We start from the raw sequence: 15,170 nt of genomic DNA, 5'->3' as shown, positions 1-15,170 counted from the left end.
GTTAGAGGATCAGCCCATTGTTTTTCCCATTCTTTGATCGACCAAATATCTTTATTTATTTCCATATATCCTATTTCTCTTTTGAATGGCAAACAATGTCTAAGGGAGTAGTTTATTTTTTTATTAGCAACAGCTGTTTCTAATACTATAACATAGAGAGCATCACCTTGATAGAAAAAAAACATGGGTGTATATTCGTTGTGTGTATAATTTGAAAATAGCCGCCCTAGCGGCTGTTCTTGTTAGGGGTAGGCTGCGCGTAGTTTGACTTAAAATATAATTTTGGATGAAGGCAATCCCACCCACACAGATTCGCAGGGCCCATAAAACTATTTCTGCTAGGTTTGAAAACAAAATCAAAGTGGGTTCTTACTTAGCTTCAATAAAGTAGTTCCTTATAAAGTCAAGAACTGAAACATACTATCTGCTTTTATGCATACACGAATATTGCTTCGATTCTATACCCATTGATAACCCATTTCCTTACGATTTAAACGACATTCATGTGTATGCGTCATAATCACTCCCATACTATACGTAATTGTGGAAATCGTTTCGTTTGAGTTTACTTGGACCTGTAAACCAGCAAGTCAAATTCGTGTACAACTAGAACTGTTAAACAGGTGGGTCCAGTTTGTTTAGGCCGATTAAGGTATTTAACCAACTTGATATTTTGTCATGTTAAGTATTAACTTGCTTTAATCTTGACCCCCCAAGAGAATTGCTTTATTGGGCCTAAACAAATCACTCAATCATGGTGCATAAATATTAATTTAAAGGAGTAATTACATCCGTCATGCACTGTTTTATCGTGTTTATCTGTTGTACACTGTTATAGTGATCTTTTTAATAACATCCTGTGTTTTTTTAAGTGTTGTTTGCTATTTCCAATTAATAATCATTGAAAGAAGAAAAAAGTAATTGCATTTATTTTTCATAAACATTGCGCACATTTTTTATATTTGGTACCCTCTCATTCTATAAATTATACCAATATATTTTACATTATGTATTAGGATTTAGGTTTTATCTCTAAAAAAAAATATTTTTTTTCTCATTTTTTACGTGACCTAGGAATGATTAATCCCTTAGGATACAAATATTCATGTAAGAGTCTGATCTTTGTCTATTAAAGGACAATCTTTTCATTTGATCTCTCATTTTTATTATTTTTTAAAATGAGTCATTTATAAAGCATTTTTCTTTATCGAATAGTGCATTTGTTGGTTTTTGATGGAAAAGAATATTTTATTTTACACTAATTAGAAACAAAATTAAAAATAAGAGATCAAATAAAAAAATCAGAATTTTTTATAGAATAAAAAACTTAATTAAGCTTATATATTATATTATTATTATTATACCAGACACTTTTTACTAGTTTAAAATTATACTTATCTTTCATACTTTATATAAAATTCACATATCAAGTACTTTATATGGAAGAAAATAATTTTTCAAAGCGTTGAGGCATAGTATAATAAGTGTTAACAGATTGGACCGAATAAATAAATAAATTTAAAGTGGTCATTCTTAATCTGTGTAAACTATACTGATAAAGGGCACACTCGTTGATTAGACTCTACTTGCCAGCATTCGTTAGTACCTTCATCTTACATATTGCTGCTATTTTGTTGTGATTAAGGTGGAGCTAGTGGACACAGATAGAGTGTACACTATAAGTTTACAGAATTTCAAATTATTTAATATTCAATATAAAAATTAGCATAATATAAACATTTGTAACACATGAAAATAATAACAATTTAATTATCTTCTTTTGATTATTTAAATTTTACAAGATTTGACATTAGATAATATTATACTTAACTAAATCTACCAATCTACGTGAAAAACTATCAAGTCTATGCATATATATAATATGTATATATATAAAAGCCAGTCACAAAATAGAGCATGAAATATTTGAAAAACTACACTTTTCTTTCATAGTTTATATAATGAACGGCTCTATATTTTTTTTATAGACATGGTATATATAATGCTCGTTATCGTGATTCATGAGATCAACCATTGAATATATGATGATTATTATTTTGCCTACTAACTTGAAATGAAAAGCGGGGACCATTTCATGGGTTTTTCATAACCTAGTAGTGCCTTGAATTCAAAAGTTGTTTGTTTGATGGACCACTTGAAGATCATGTTAGTTTTTGTCTCATTCACTCATGACCATGTAGCTGAACAGACATTCCTCAAAGGTCCTATAAAGAATTATCATTTGGCTTTGGCTTTTTTATAAAGTCAATTACTGGATCATTAAATCTTTGCTATCTATTTTTATTGCTCCCTCCTTTTTAGGCCATTTCTTGTAGGCTTTTCTCATGAAAAGAAAATACCCCGTATGCAGAAAAGTTTACCTGAAAGTTGAGGAAAATGAACACTAAACAGAATTGCAAATCAATACATGCACACACAAGTCATCCATTCCAATAACTCGAACGGTCAAGCCACACTTTCAAGTCATAGTGGAAAGCATGATTATAAAATATAAAGCTGCATGCCCCACTAATATTTTGTACTGCGATACTATTGTACATATATAGTTTTTAATTGATGTGCAAAGCCATTCATCTTGAAGAATACTATATTCGTTAGCAACAACTCTAGATCCTTTTTTTAAATAAAATAATCTGTGGATACCCATTTCACAAAGATTAAATTCTGATTTCTTTTATAACATAACACCAATAATAAACTGGTGATATAAAGTTAATTTGGTGATAAAGGATGAAAGAAGAAAAAGATAGGTTGGCAGTTTGAATCTTTCTATTAACAAAAACTAACAATTAAAATTTATCGATGTATAGAAACACAAATAATAAACTTTCTAGAATTTCTGAGAATGATAGAATTTTGCAGATATTATCAAGGATGAGAACCAAATTAAGGGGATTGCTTTAGCTGAGATAATATGAAATTCTCTTATAATTTGAATTTGATTTTTATAAAATAATAATATGAAACTCAAGATCCTATATTGCGGAAGGGTGTACAAACACATACAATAAAAGAGAAATAAATTTAGATAAATTAAGCTTCTTTGTTGCCTCAACCGGGGTGGGCCAAGGATGAATAATCCAGAGTAAATGATCAGAATCGAAATGTGCAACTGCATTTCATTTACAAGGCACAATAGATTAATTTTAAAAGGACTTTGCATATATAGGCTAAAATATTATATAAGAGAAAAAGCAAGAGCATTCATATCATGTTCCGACTGTTTTATAAACAAGTCCTTGACAATGACAATAGTAATAATAACCCATGACCCATCACATAAGTTGATTGCTCAATTTTTTCAGCGGATAGAGACAAATTCTTCTAGATAGGAAAGTGATCACTTAGATGATAATAATAATATGCTATTGTAAAAAAATATAAAATAACGACTTTAAAGAGGGGCATGTTGAAGGGCTCCATTCACCATGTAAGTATTGACAGCTGCTTTTTCTCTTTGACTATAATAGGGTTACAACTAATTACCAGTCTATTATGCCACAAATTTCATGATTCTACAGAGCTGGTCTTTAGCTGAATAACTTGACACATGAATAACAGGAGCAGGACAGCAAAGAACTTAAAACTTAATCGTGTATTTTGACATGATATATACTTTGCCCATTTAGTGTCCAAGAACTAGGGAAGTATCAATTTTGAAATACTCTTCTCAAAATTCATATTGAGGACAATAAACAAGCCACCATATACACTAACAGATCCAAAATTGCTCCATAATTGAAATGGTAGTTTGGCTGTCATAAAACTTGCACTGCATCATTTGAGAATGACCCAAATACCCAATAACCGCATATATGTTGTCCGGACTCCAGATTGTTTCTCAATGGCAAATTAAAAATATTAGAAATTCCCTTTAAGAAATTTAACCTTAATGACTAAGTAATTTCAAAGTTGTTATATTTTGACAATATTATCACTTGCATTCCGTAGCACAATGATGCTTTTGCCGGAACTCAAATCATTTAGGGTAGAAATGAAAGGAGTATGTCTGCTGCTTAAACCAAAAAAGGGAAAGGAAGAAACTTCTCTATTCCTTTTATTTCTTAACCATCTGCCAGTCTATGAATGAGAAAATTAGGGATCAAGGAGTTCAGCACTAAACAGTTAGAGAATGTTATTTACTAATGTCAAAGGAAAACTTGCATAATTCAGCTTGTGAAAGTTATTTCTACAGTATTCACATAACTTTCATAAACAGAATTCTAGCACGCGGGACACCCCACTAACAGTTCAACATAATGGGTGTCGTCATATAAAAAAAAAATTCACAATAGGAATTAGGACATAAGGTATTATATTGATGTTTGTTTGTAACCATGTCCTGAATTGGCCTCCATTTCAACACGGTCAATAGTAGTTTCCGCGTTAACGAGGGTCTTGGTACGCAATTTCGGACACGGCCTCTAACAGTCTAATTAACCTCAGCTTCAGGAAATTTCCTTGAATTGAAGGCATCCCTCTCACCAATAGGAAAATTCCAAAATAACGTTTCACGTGCAAGTGTGAGATCATGAAACCAAACTTTGTACCATTTTTATTTCCTCATATTTTATCTCATACTTTTTTCTCTAGTTATTGAAAAATCATTAAAAAAATGAGTAAGAATTTAACAGATAGTTTTGTTAAAAAGTAGCTAGCTAGCATAGAATACAAACTCAATAGTCTCCAAAACAATTTACTTGTAAGTTGTAGCAATCTATTCCGCACGTTATAAATGGGGTCTCCCCTAGTGTTAACAGGTTTTCAACTCAAAGATATGCAATCAAAATTCAATCTTTTACCCTATCAAATTCATTATTTCAAGCCCATAACAGGGATTAGGCACAGAAATATTCTCTCTTTTTTTGGCAATTGAAATTAAAATTTATAGGAACACGAGCCCTCTCATCCAATAAAAACGTGCAAAGGGAGAGGCAAAAAGCCTCATACACCACTTTCGGAACCGTAACAGTGCTCCATGTTAATACTTAAATTCTGTTTTACCATTGCAATACAAATGAATGAAGGTTCTTAAATAATGTGAAAATAAAAGACCCACAAAAAGAGTGTCAATAATCCAAATTGGGATCTTGGGTTGAAAATGGTTTTAATGAGTATAGATGTAGGTAGTTATTTGTAAAATTTGATGGAAAAAGATGTGAATACAATTAGCCTAGTACCTGCCCATATATAAAACATAAAATCTGTAGAAACTTACTAGACTTAATAAAATACTTTTTAATAATGTTTTTTTATGACTGTATTGTTATTCAATATATTTTATTTATTATTTTTTTATAATTTATTGAAGTGTGCACAATAGACTATAAATACTTAAATATCTAATAGATAAAAATATGAATATGATTTTTTTACTCGAATGAATATAAAAGTTATTATCCAAATAAGTATACGTATAAGTCGATGTGGATATTTTTTTTTTAAAAATGTAATTATGGAAATGAGTATGACCATAGTACTATACCATTCTTATAAAAGAAAATTAAGTTCATATTATTAAATATTTTATGTTATACTTGTCAAAATAGTTATATTATATTATAATAATATATTTTACAATTTTTTTTATTTCTCTTAATACTATTTTTTATATTTCTATATGTTCTTATTTTCTTGTAATTAAAAAATGTAATGTATAAAGTAATATCTCTTACACTATGTTTAGTAGAGATGGAAAAAAATAAAAAAAAAGAAAAAGAAAAATAGGAGGAAAAATGAAAAAAAAATCATTTTCTAAAGTCAACTTTCTTTTAATGTTTTTTTATTTTCTCTTTAATTAAATAAAATAAAAATATCATTTTGCGTATTTTTTTTCTCAAATTTCTTTTCTTTTATTTTCATTTTTTCCTAAGCACCCCTTATTAAAAGATAGGATACAGTGGTCAAATTCAAATATTCCAAATCCACTGCGTACTTTTGGGGCCTATATTTTGGTTTTTCAATTTCAACGCGCCGAGAAGGAAACTATGCGACAGGAAGGGATTGAAAGTTGAGAGTAGTTGCAGGCTTTTTTTTTATTCTTTTATTTTTACGATTTATTCTTTCTCCATTTTTTTTCACAAAAGGTGTCACCTCAATGCACAACAATAAATTTTAAATTAAATCTTCAATAAAGAGAAAAAGGACACCAGCCGTCCATACCTAACCATTTTTTATCATTTCGTTTTTTCTTCTGTGAGTGCTCTTCCACTGAGTTCGAGTAATTATATTCATATTTTTTATTTATACTGTACATAAATAACTGTAGTAGCAAATTATAAATTCGGTGCTTTATAAAAAAGAGTGTCATCGCCTAAGTTTTCAAAGACAAACTAATCATTATGACTTATGAGTATTAATATTCTTTATTTTTCTGCAAAACGCACACACATATAAACTATTATTATATTATTTATTATGCTAGGTTGTAACCTTAATTATATTTTTGCATAATCATCTATTTTACTTAATAATTTTAATTATATTATACTCTTTCGCTTTTATATAAGATCCAATTACTTAATTTATTAATATTAAATAAAATAATAAATTTAATTGATAATAATAAATTTATTTTAAATTTATAATATTTTATGAAATTATTATTATTATTAATATTTTTCTTTTAATGAGTGATATTTTTAGTATAAAAATAATTAATATAAAATATATTATAAATTACATATTATAAATAGGTACTCGTATATTTTAAACTTGTTCCCTTTAAATAGAAACAGAGGAATTACTTAGAGTTTAATTTCTAAACCGTAAAAGGTTTTATATTGCATAAATCCAGCAGAAATGGCTTTAAGTTTAACTTTTAGGATTCGTTTTATAAAAAATAAATTTTTTTACACATACACAGTAACAGTTTCTAATTAGGTAACCTTGTAAAATCTCAGTGCATGAACTTGTTCTCTTATACTTACATAAAATGTTATTTTAGTAAGTTTTCCAAATGAAAAGTAATTAAGCCTTGCAAATATCTAAGGTAGAAAAAGAACACATTATCATCTCATAATAAAATAAGAAGCAAGTAGTAAGGTTAAAAAAGCGTTTGAGTAGAATGGTTTTAATGATGATGAAGGCATCCCCCATGTTCGAACGGAACGGAATGCGTAACAGTAATGGCTACATAGGGTCCCACAGATGCACCCGCCGCCGTAGCTGTCTGTCTCTGTCCCAAACGTCACCTTGATTCCTGCACCATTTTTTAATTTTCCTCTCTCACACGTGTACCCTTAGTAATAAATCATTTCAAAAGTTATCAATATCATTTTTAACAACTTTTTAATTATTAAATTATTCTTTATTTTGTACTAATAATTATCTTTGTATTTAAATATTTTCCATAAAATAAAAATATTTTCTTTTCACGCAACAATCTCGTTATTATTATTTTCTCCATCTTATTATAATTATCATCATACATATTATAAGAGATACTAGAATTAACAAATAACTGTTAAATATAAAAAATTATACCTATTTTAAGACTTTTTTCCTTTTTATATAATGATTATTATGGAAAGAAGAAAGTAGCTTTCATCATAACTATTTTAAAAAATATACCTAGTACAATTTATGATTCTTTTACATTTAATTCGTCTTATTTTTTAATTCAGTTCGATGTAGACATGATAATTAAATTCAATTTCGACTTGATTTTGATGGTCAAATACACCTTCTTCTTTTCTTAATTAAACGGAGGCTATAAGCCATTACATGGTAGGAGAAATCCACCTTATCTTGTGTCAAGCTTAAGTTTTTTCTCAAAACAATGTCGAATTAAAGTTCTGGAATATGAACCCTTGCCTTGCACAGTTGCACCATACACATACACACGCGCATATACTGTAATTTTTGCATTCTATCTATGCTAGAATTCATAATACATTTTTAAGCTCTATTTTTTATAATTATTGAAAATCTGAACTTCTAATTAAATTGTTATAATTATTATATATTTTAACTTACAGTATTATTTAAATAATAAAATTGAAATTATAAAATAAATTGGTACTATTTTTAAAAATTTGTATCCATGTTGTTTATTCATTTTAAATGTTATATAAATTAAAATATAATTAGTTATTTAATATATAATTTATTTAAAATTACAATAAGTAATTTAATTTTTTTAAAAGGTAAATAGATTTCCCTAAGGTTTTCTACCTCAGATAAAGATAGAATTAGATTTGGTTTTTAATTTTTTACACCTATGTCTTTTAAACAAACCAAACTAAGCCTACCATTAAAAAAATAAACGAGAATAACTAAATAATTTGAGATTATTATAATTTAATCAAATATAAATTTAAGTCTTAAATATATAATTACATTAAATATTTATAAAAAAATTGTTATTCAGCTTAAATAAAAATGATTAACTGATTAAAAAGGATGTGAGAATATTATAAATTATTTGTTATCATATTCAATTCCTATAAATAAATAAAATAAAAATATATGTTGTGATTTAAACAAGAAAAAAAAAACCCACCCTAAACCATCCTCATTGTTTCTCGTACTTCAATGAGAATGGAAAACACTTTTTTATATTAGTGTTGAATTGATTGAGAAACCGGGTTCAGTTATGTATATATGTATAGTCTTACATTTTTATATTAAAAATTAAACAAGAAAAATAGTTATACATCTCATTACAATCTATTATATATAATAAATTTATTAATATTTAAAATAATTCAAATAATGCTATATATTAAATGATAGGATAAAATTATTTCATAAAGATGATAAATATTAAACTCTAAAAAATATTTATATTGAAAACTAGGCGTAAAGAATTCATGCCGTGTAATTGTGATTACTTGTGCGATTCTCCAACTCAACTAGTGTGATTGATAAAGTTTGATATAATTAGTAAATAAATAAAAATTTAAAATTTTTTATTTTTATTTAACTTTTAATTGTATATGCAATTTTTTTACTAAAAGATGTTAAACTCACTTTAATATATTTTTTAATTAAATTAATCTTTAAATTTAAGAGCATTGAAAACATAGTTACTTATGCTAGTTGCTCAAGAATCACCATGATTTATATAGGCAACGTAGTTTAACTTTTTTTTATCAATAAAAAATTACTTTTTGAAACCAAGAATTAGCAGAAAAATGAGAAAATTTAAGTTAGTTACTCATTTTAACAATCTTAATGATTAAGGTCAATTTTTTTATATAGAATTCTTAAATTTACGTAATAATTAAAGCTCACAAATTCATTTATCTTTTTTTACTGTGGAAAGCTTAGAAATTTAAGAAAAATAACAAGTAATCATATACTTTCCCCCCACTACTGTGAAAAGCTCACATATTTAAGCTCACAATATAAATACTCTTAGTTAGAGAATTCCCTAGAGAGAGAGTAAAAAAAGAAGAAAAAAAAAAACCCCGAAGCGATTAAGAATTTAAGATCCAAGCAGAGAACAAAATCCATGGTTATTCTGAAACCAAAACAAAAGAGAATCCTCAATTATTTGCCTCCACTGGTGATCCTTCATAATAAAGCAGCATCTTGGCATATCAAATTTTAATCAATACTTTATCAAATTGACAAACTAAAGCGTGAATAATTCGTTTTCAGTCGACATTTTCTCTTTTAATTTAATGCAACTTATGAAATGTTGCAATCCGGAGGAAAGTGCTGCGCAGCCATAGAGTGCCCCACTAATCCCTTACTTATGCCAGGTGTTAAGGAGAATGATTGCTATTTACCTAATCGCCGGAATAATTAGTCAATTTTTTATTTTGCTAGTAAAACATTAACTAATGATATTTAAATATATAATTAGATATTTTTTTGACTGAAAATATATAATTAGACATTAAGAGAATAAATAAATGTAAACATTTGGTTAAAAAAAAAAAAAGGTAAACAGGTAGCTTCTATTTTTAGTTACTCGGTATATCTTTTCATGGATCCATCGAAATACAAATTAATATTCCTGAACATATTTTTCAGTAATATTTTCTGATGGCAGTTGTAAAGTTATGCATCAGTTAAGAATCAAGGACACCAGGAGTTTATAAACACTTTCTCTTCTCAATTTATTGTGGATCCTTTTAGAAAGATTAGATTGTGATGGTCATCAAAGTGGATAATACCTCAAATAGGATATCTTAATCATATTTATATTTATGGATTTAAGGTTAAAAACATTGACACAAGAAAGAAAATCTAGATCATTCTTATTCTTTAGCTTTGACTCGTTACTTATAAAGTTTTACATCATTTAGGAGTCGAGATCACTTGTTGTCTATAAATATCATCTTCTATCAAGTCAGTAAGACATCTTTTATAAAGATAAAATTATGATAATTATCAAACACTTGAATAAATAATATTTTAAATATGATAACATTGCGGATTTAAAATCAAAACAGATTCTAATTTTAAACTATTTATTGTATAAAAAAATCTATAATTCACCTATACAATACTAATAACAAATGTGAAAAATACATTTTTGACGTGCGTTTTTAAACTTTTGTAAAACCCATTTGATCAAGTTTTTAAGTTTTTATGTTGATGATTGTATTATACCTATTTTACCATAATTTTGTAAAGTGACTGAGTTGGGTGGTAATAATAATAAAATAAAAGTAGTACCACAATAATAAAAATGATTTATCCGGTGTAATTTTTCACATGTTAAGTTCATTAATAACTCACCTTCATTCAATCTTAATTAGCTAATTAATTGTACAATTTTTTTTGGAGAGAGTAATTATGTCTCTCCTATTTATTTTATACATCCACTTCAGTATAATCTCTCTTTTCCCATTAAACTAACACTAATTACTAACAGTTTTTAAGTAAACTTACAAAATAAAATAAATGACAAAAATAATTATTTTTTATGATAAATCATGATTAATATCTGTAACATAAAATGAAAAAAATAAAATTTAGATAAATTTATATGTAATGCTGTATTTTTTTGTGCCTCAACCAAAGAGTAACAACCATTGCATAAGGTGTCTCAATTAATATTTGTTACATAAAATGTCTTTTTCTTTTACCAAGAAAGTATTTTTTCATTTGCTGATGGATCATATACTACTACGTACTCTTGATTATAAGGGTGATGATGGTTAATATACTACGATTGTTATATTTTTTTCTATACTATTTTTTATAATACCACCACTGTTATTTTTTTTTTTTGTTACACAATGTTTATAACAATTTGATTAATAATTACAGCATTATATATGAAATTTATCTAAAATTTTCTTTCTGCATTTTATCAAACAAATATTAATCATGATTTTTTAAAATAATCATTTAATGGGCCATTTTTATAAGATATGAGATTATCTGTTTTTAACTGTAAAAATAAATATTTATTTTGTTATACTCTAAACAAATAACGCTTGATTAAGTTAATATTTCTGCATTTGTTATACTGTTATTTATTTTGTAAGTTTACATAAAAACTGTAAATAATTAATATTAGTTTAATGGAAAAAGATAAATTACATTAAAATGAGTCTTGTATAATTAATTAATTAATTAAAATTGGTTAAAAATAGATTATTAATGAAGCTTAAAATAAAAAGGAAAAAAGAAGGGAGAGCGTAGATAATGATTACGCAGTAGGCAGAGGTAGGGTCCCACCAAAAGCAGCAGCCGTGGTTGGAATAGTGGGTCCCACAGTTTTTGCATTACACGTGCATGGCAAATGGGATGTGCACTCAACATCACATTTCCGCCTTCATTCAAACTCCCTACTCCACGCAGCATTCCTATTCTTCCTTTTCATTTAGTTGTATGAAAATAAAATAAGCAAAAATTTAAAATTTGATATGCAACATAAAAAAAGGAAGGAAAAATTTAGACTTTTGTTTCTTAAATTCAATTTCTTCTATTAATTTTAGAATTTGAAAAAATTAAATAAAAACTTATAATCAAAGCATTTAAAATATGTTTTCGTCTTTTAGAATTCTAAACCTATAATGAACGCGAATTATGTGAGACACATGTTAGTATGTTACGGAAAAGAACATTATTCTTCATGAAAATCAACTTAAAAATTCTATTTTTTAACATGATTTTTTGAAAATCATCTTAAAATTTTTAATTTTTTATAGTTTTAAAATAAAAATATATATTTTAAGACGATTTTTATTAAAATTGATATAAAAATTTGTTTTCTAAAGCAATTTAAAAATTATCATAAAAAATATTAATTTTTCCCAACGTTAAATTTAAAAAAAAAAAGTTAGAAATTATCTTAAAAAATGTCAAATAATCAACTTTAAAAGCCTTTTTTCAATAGTGTTTCCTTTTATGAAAAAAGCGTATTAGGATGGAAAGAAAGTGTGCATAGCCATGAGAGTCCATGACATACTTGTATAATCTTATTTTATTTTCTTTGATGGGTAAAGGCTACATATGCCATCCCATGCCATGCATCAGTGACAAATTTTAAATTTGCTTTCCAAAGGTGAATGCATAGATAGCTTTGATTTCTGGTTCTCTTTCTTCTCTATCCAACAACTCAAGTAAACTATTATTATTTTCATTTGTTTTAATTCCTGCCTGATTCACATTATTGGAATCCTTCAACTAACCAATTTTGCATCCTAACCACAAGAGGCCAAAAAAAAATAGCTATAAAAACATCACTTGGCTAAATATTACGCGGCACACGTCATGCTGTAATACATTATTTTATAATTAAAAAATTGTACAAGATGGCCGGTGATTGCAACATCTGAATTCTGAACAACTTATTAGGCTAGGCCCTAGTGTTAGCCCACAGGACCACACTCAATATTCAACTAAGAAAACTAAAGTGTGGAAAGAAAAAAGTCTTTTCTGCAGTGTATGAAACCAAGGATATGTTTCCTAGAGGAGATATTGAGAGTAAAAATGTTTTTAAATGGTGAGAACCACTTATATTATTTACTTTTAGTCATTTTTTATCTATTTTTTTTTTCAATCAATTTTTTTTATGTCTCACTTACTTTTACTCGTTAATTTTATTTTTATCTATTTGATATCTTTCCATCCTACCAAACAGGGTGGAACTGGAAGGGAACTACTTATTGACAAAAAGGAAAAAGGAAGGGAGCTAATAGAGTGCTTGGTGCCAAAGGTATGCTAAATAGGAATAAGAAACCAAATGTTTGGGTAGCACCCAATCTATCGTGAAGCACCGCTTAAGTGTTTTGTTTGTGGGGTCTGTAAAAGTCGGCAGGGGCATAATTAAGTTACACAATGTTTATTTTTCTTCTTCTTTTCTTTGTATATTTTCAAACGTCATCTTGAATTTGATTAAGCTTCTTGCAGTTTTGCTATCGATCGAGTGCTCAATCTATTCCGTCTAGGCAAAGTAAAGAGCCATCTTAACTAAAGCGAAACAGTTTTTTTTTTTTCTTTTGCAATAAATTTTATTCCCTCCATTGCGAGCTAGTTTAAATACAACTACAAATTAAAGAACTTTAAATACGTTAATAACGTTCAACATACCAAAAGCTTACCAAAATAATCAATGAAAACAATGCTCATTAGGAAATTGTCAATCATCGGGACTTTTTCTCCCCCTTTTATTCAAGTCCAAAGAAAATAGCGATAGATGTACAATTGTCTTTGATGGAATTATTTATTTAAAAAAGGTATGATGAAAGGGAATATATAAAAAAAAAGAAAATAGGATTCAATGAACCAAAATATGGCAAAGATGCACTCTCCCATAAATAAGCGTTATTCGTATTTTTTTGTGGCACAATCATGCTTCATGAGAATTGAGAATTAATCCCTTTTAAAATATATACAATATTACAATTAGACGTCTCTTTTGAGTTTTGATAAATAATTCTTTGTCTATTACGCGTCTGCTAAAGATTTATTTGCCTATTCAATATATCTAACTACTTTCTAGTTTCTTATGCTTGCCCTCTATGTTTGCGTGGGTTTGGCAAGGAACCTTCGTCTATTATGGAATCAAATAACGCATGATCTTACGCTCCGGCTGCAAAGTCATCTAATCATGCTCAAGTCACATGCTGAGTTCGACCAAATAAAAAAGATCACTTGCTGGGTTTGAAGCTCAGTTTATAAAATTGTATACTGCAACGTTCGTTGTTGAAAGGTATTACTAAAATTCTAAACACGAACCATTTCATGTCACATGCGTACACATATCATTGGATGCTAAAATAGAGTAAAACAGCGTGTATTGTAAAATTTACAAAATATTTTGTCGTAAATTTGAAAGAAAAAATTTGAAAATCCAACATCCATGGTAAAAGGAAATACTTTTTAAGTGAATGTTTTGTATGTATTTTGAAAGAACTACTAAAAGTGGTGGATCTACGACCTCGAGTCGGTGTAGGTGATAGAATAATAATTATTGTTATAATAAAATATAAAGACATAAATGTTAAAATTATAAAGTTTTAGTATATGTATTCAAATAAATTACATATCTTGTAATTGAAGGTAAAAAAAATGGTAAGTAGTGGTTTCAAATATATAAAATAGAAGGGATAAAAATATATAAAAAAAAAAACTCAATATATTTGCTTGTAATATCATAAAGTCGGATTGCATTTACACACCCTCAAACATATGTAGATCAATTATTGGCTACACAAGGTTTACTACGTAAGATTCCACTTGAGCTTCCTTTGCATTGCGTCAATGGAGTTCTCCTTCTAACGATATAGTAATGGCATAGCAGCATAACTCTGACGTCCAAGTCCAGGGATGCATGAATGAATTATGCGTACTTGCTTGAGATTGTTATGGAATATCAATAAAGAACACAAATGGTGTGTTAGGTTGTCCTTCGGTCATTATGAGTTTGTCACAACTTATCCAAAAAAAATTGTTGTATGATATGACAATTGTTTTTCACATGTAGGATTTATCTTGTTGTATGATAAAACAAGTGTCCTTCATATGTAGGGTTTATGTTAGTAGAGGTTGTGTCATTAATAACAATGGTTATGTGATTTTGGGGATTGATAGTTAGCTAGACAGAAGAATATTCTTGAGAATCATTGTATATAAGGATAAGTAGAGTAATTAATCACTAGAGTTTAGTCAGTAAACCAAAGTTATTCAACCTTATTATCCTTCTATTTCAATATCAAGGTTGAATGAATAAATATGAG

The 15,170-nt window shown here is 27.6% G+C and overlaps 1 long non-coding RNA gene across 1 annotated transcript; it reads left to right on the top strand.

Annotated features, from left to right (window-relative positions):
* Positions 1–12,727: 12,727 nt before the first annotated feature.
* Positions 12,728–14,284, top strand: LOC121173332 (uncharacterized). Its single transcript, XR_005887965.1, has 2 exons — positions 12,728–12,934; positions 13,073–14,284. It is a non-coding gene; the product is annotated as an uncharacterized lncRNA (long non-coding RNA).
* The last annotated feature ends 886 nt before the right edge of the window (positions 14,285–15,170 follow it).

This window comes from Glycine max, chromosome 13 (genome assembly GCF_000004515.6).
Source record: "Glycine max cultivar Williams 82 chromosome 13, Glycine_max_v4.0, whole genome shotgun sequence".
NCBI classification, from domain to species: Eukaryota; Viridiplantae; Streptophyta; class Magnoliopsida; order Fabales; family Fabaceae; genus Glycine; species Glycine max.
The sequence above is the reverse complement of the archived record's forward strand: the minus strand, read 5'-3'. Positions and strand labels throughout refer to the sequence as shown.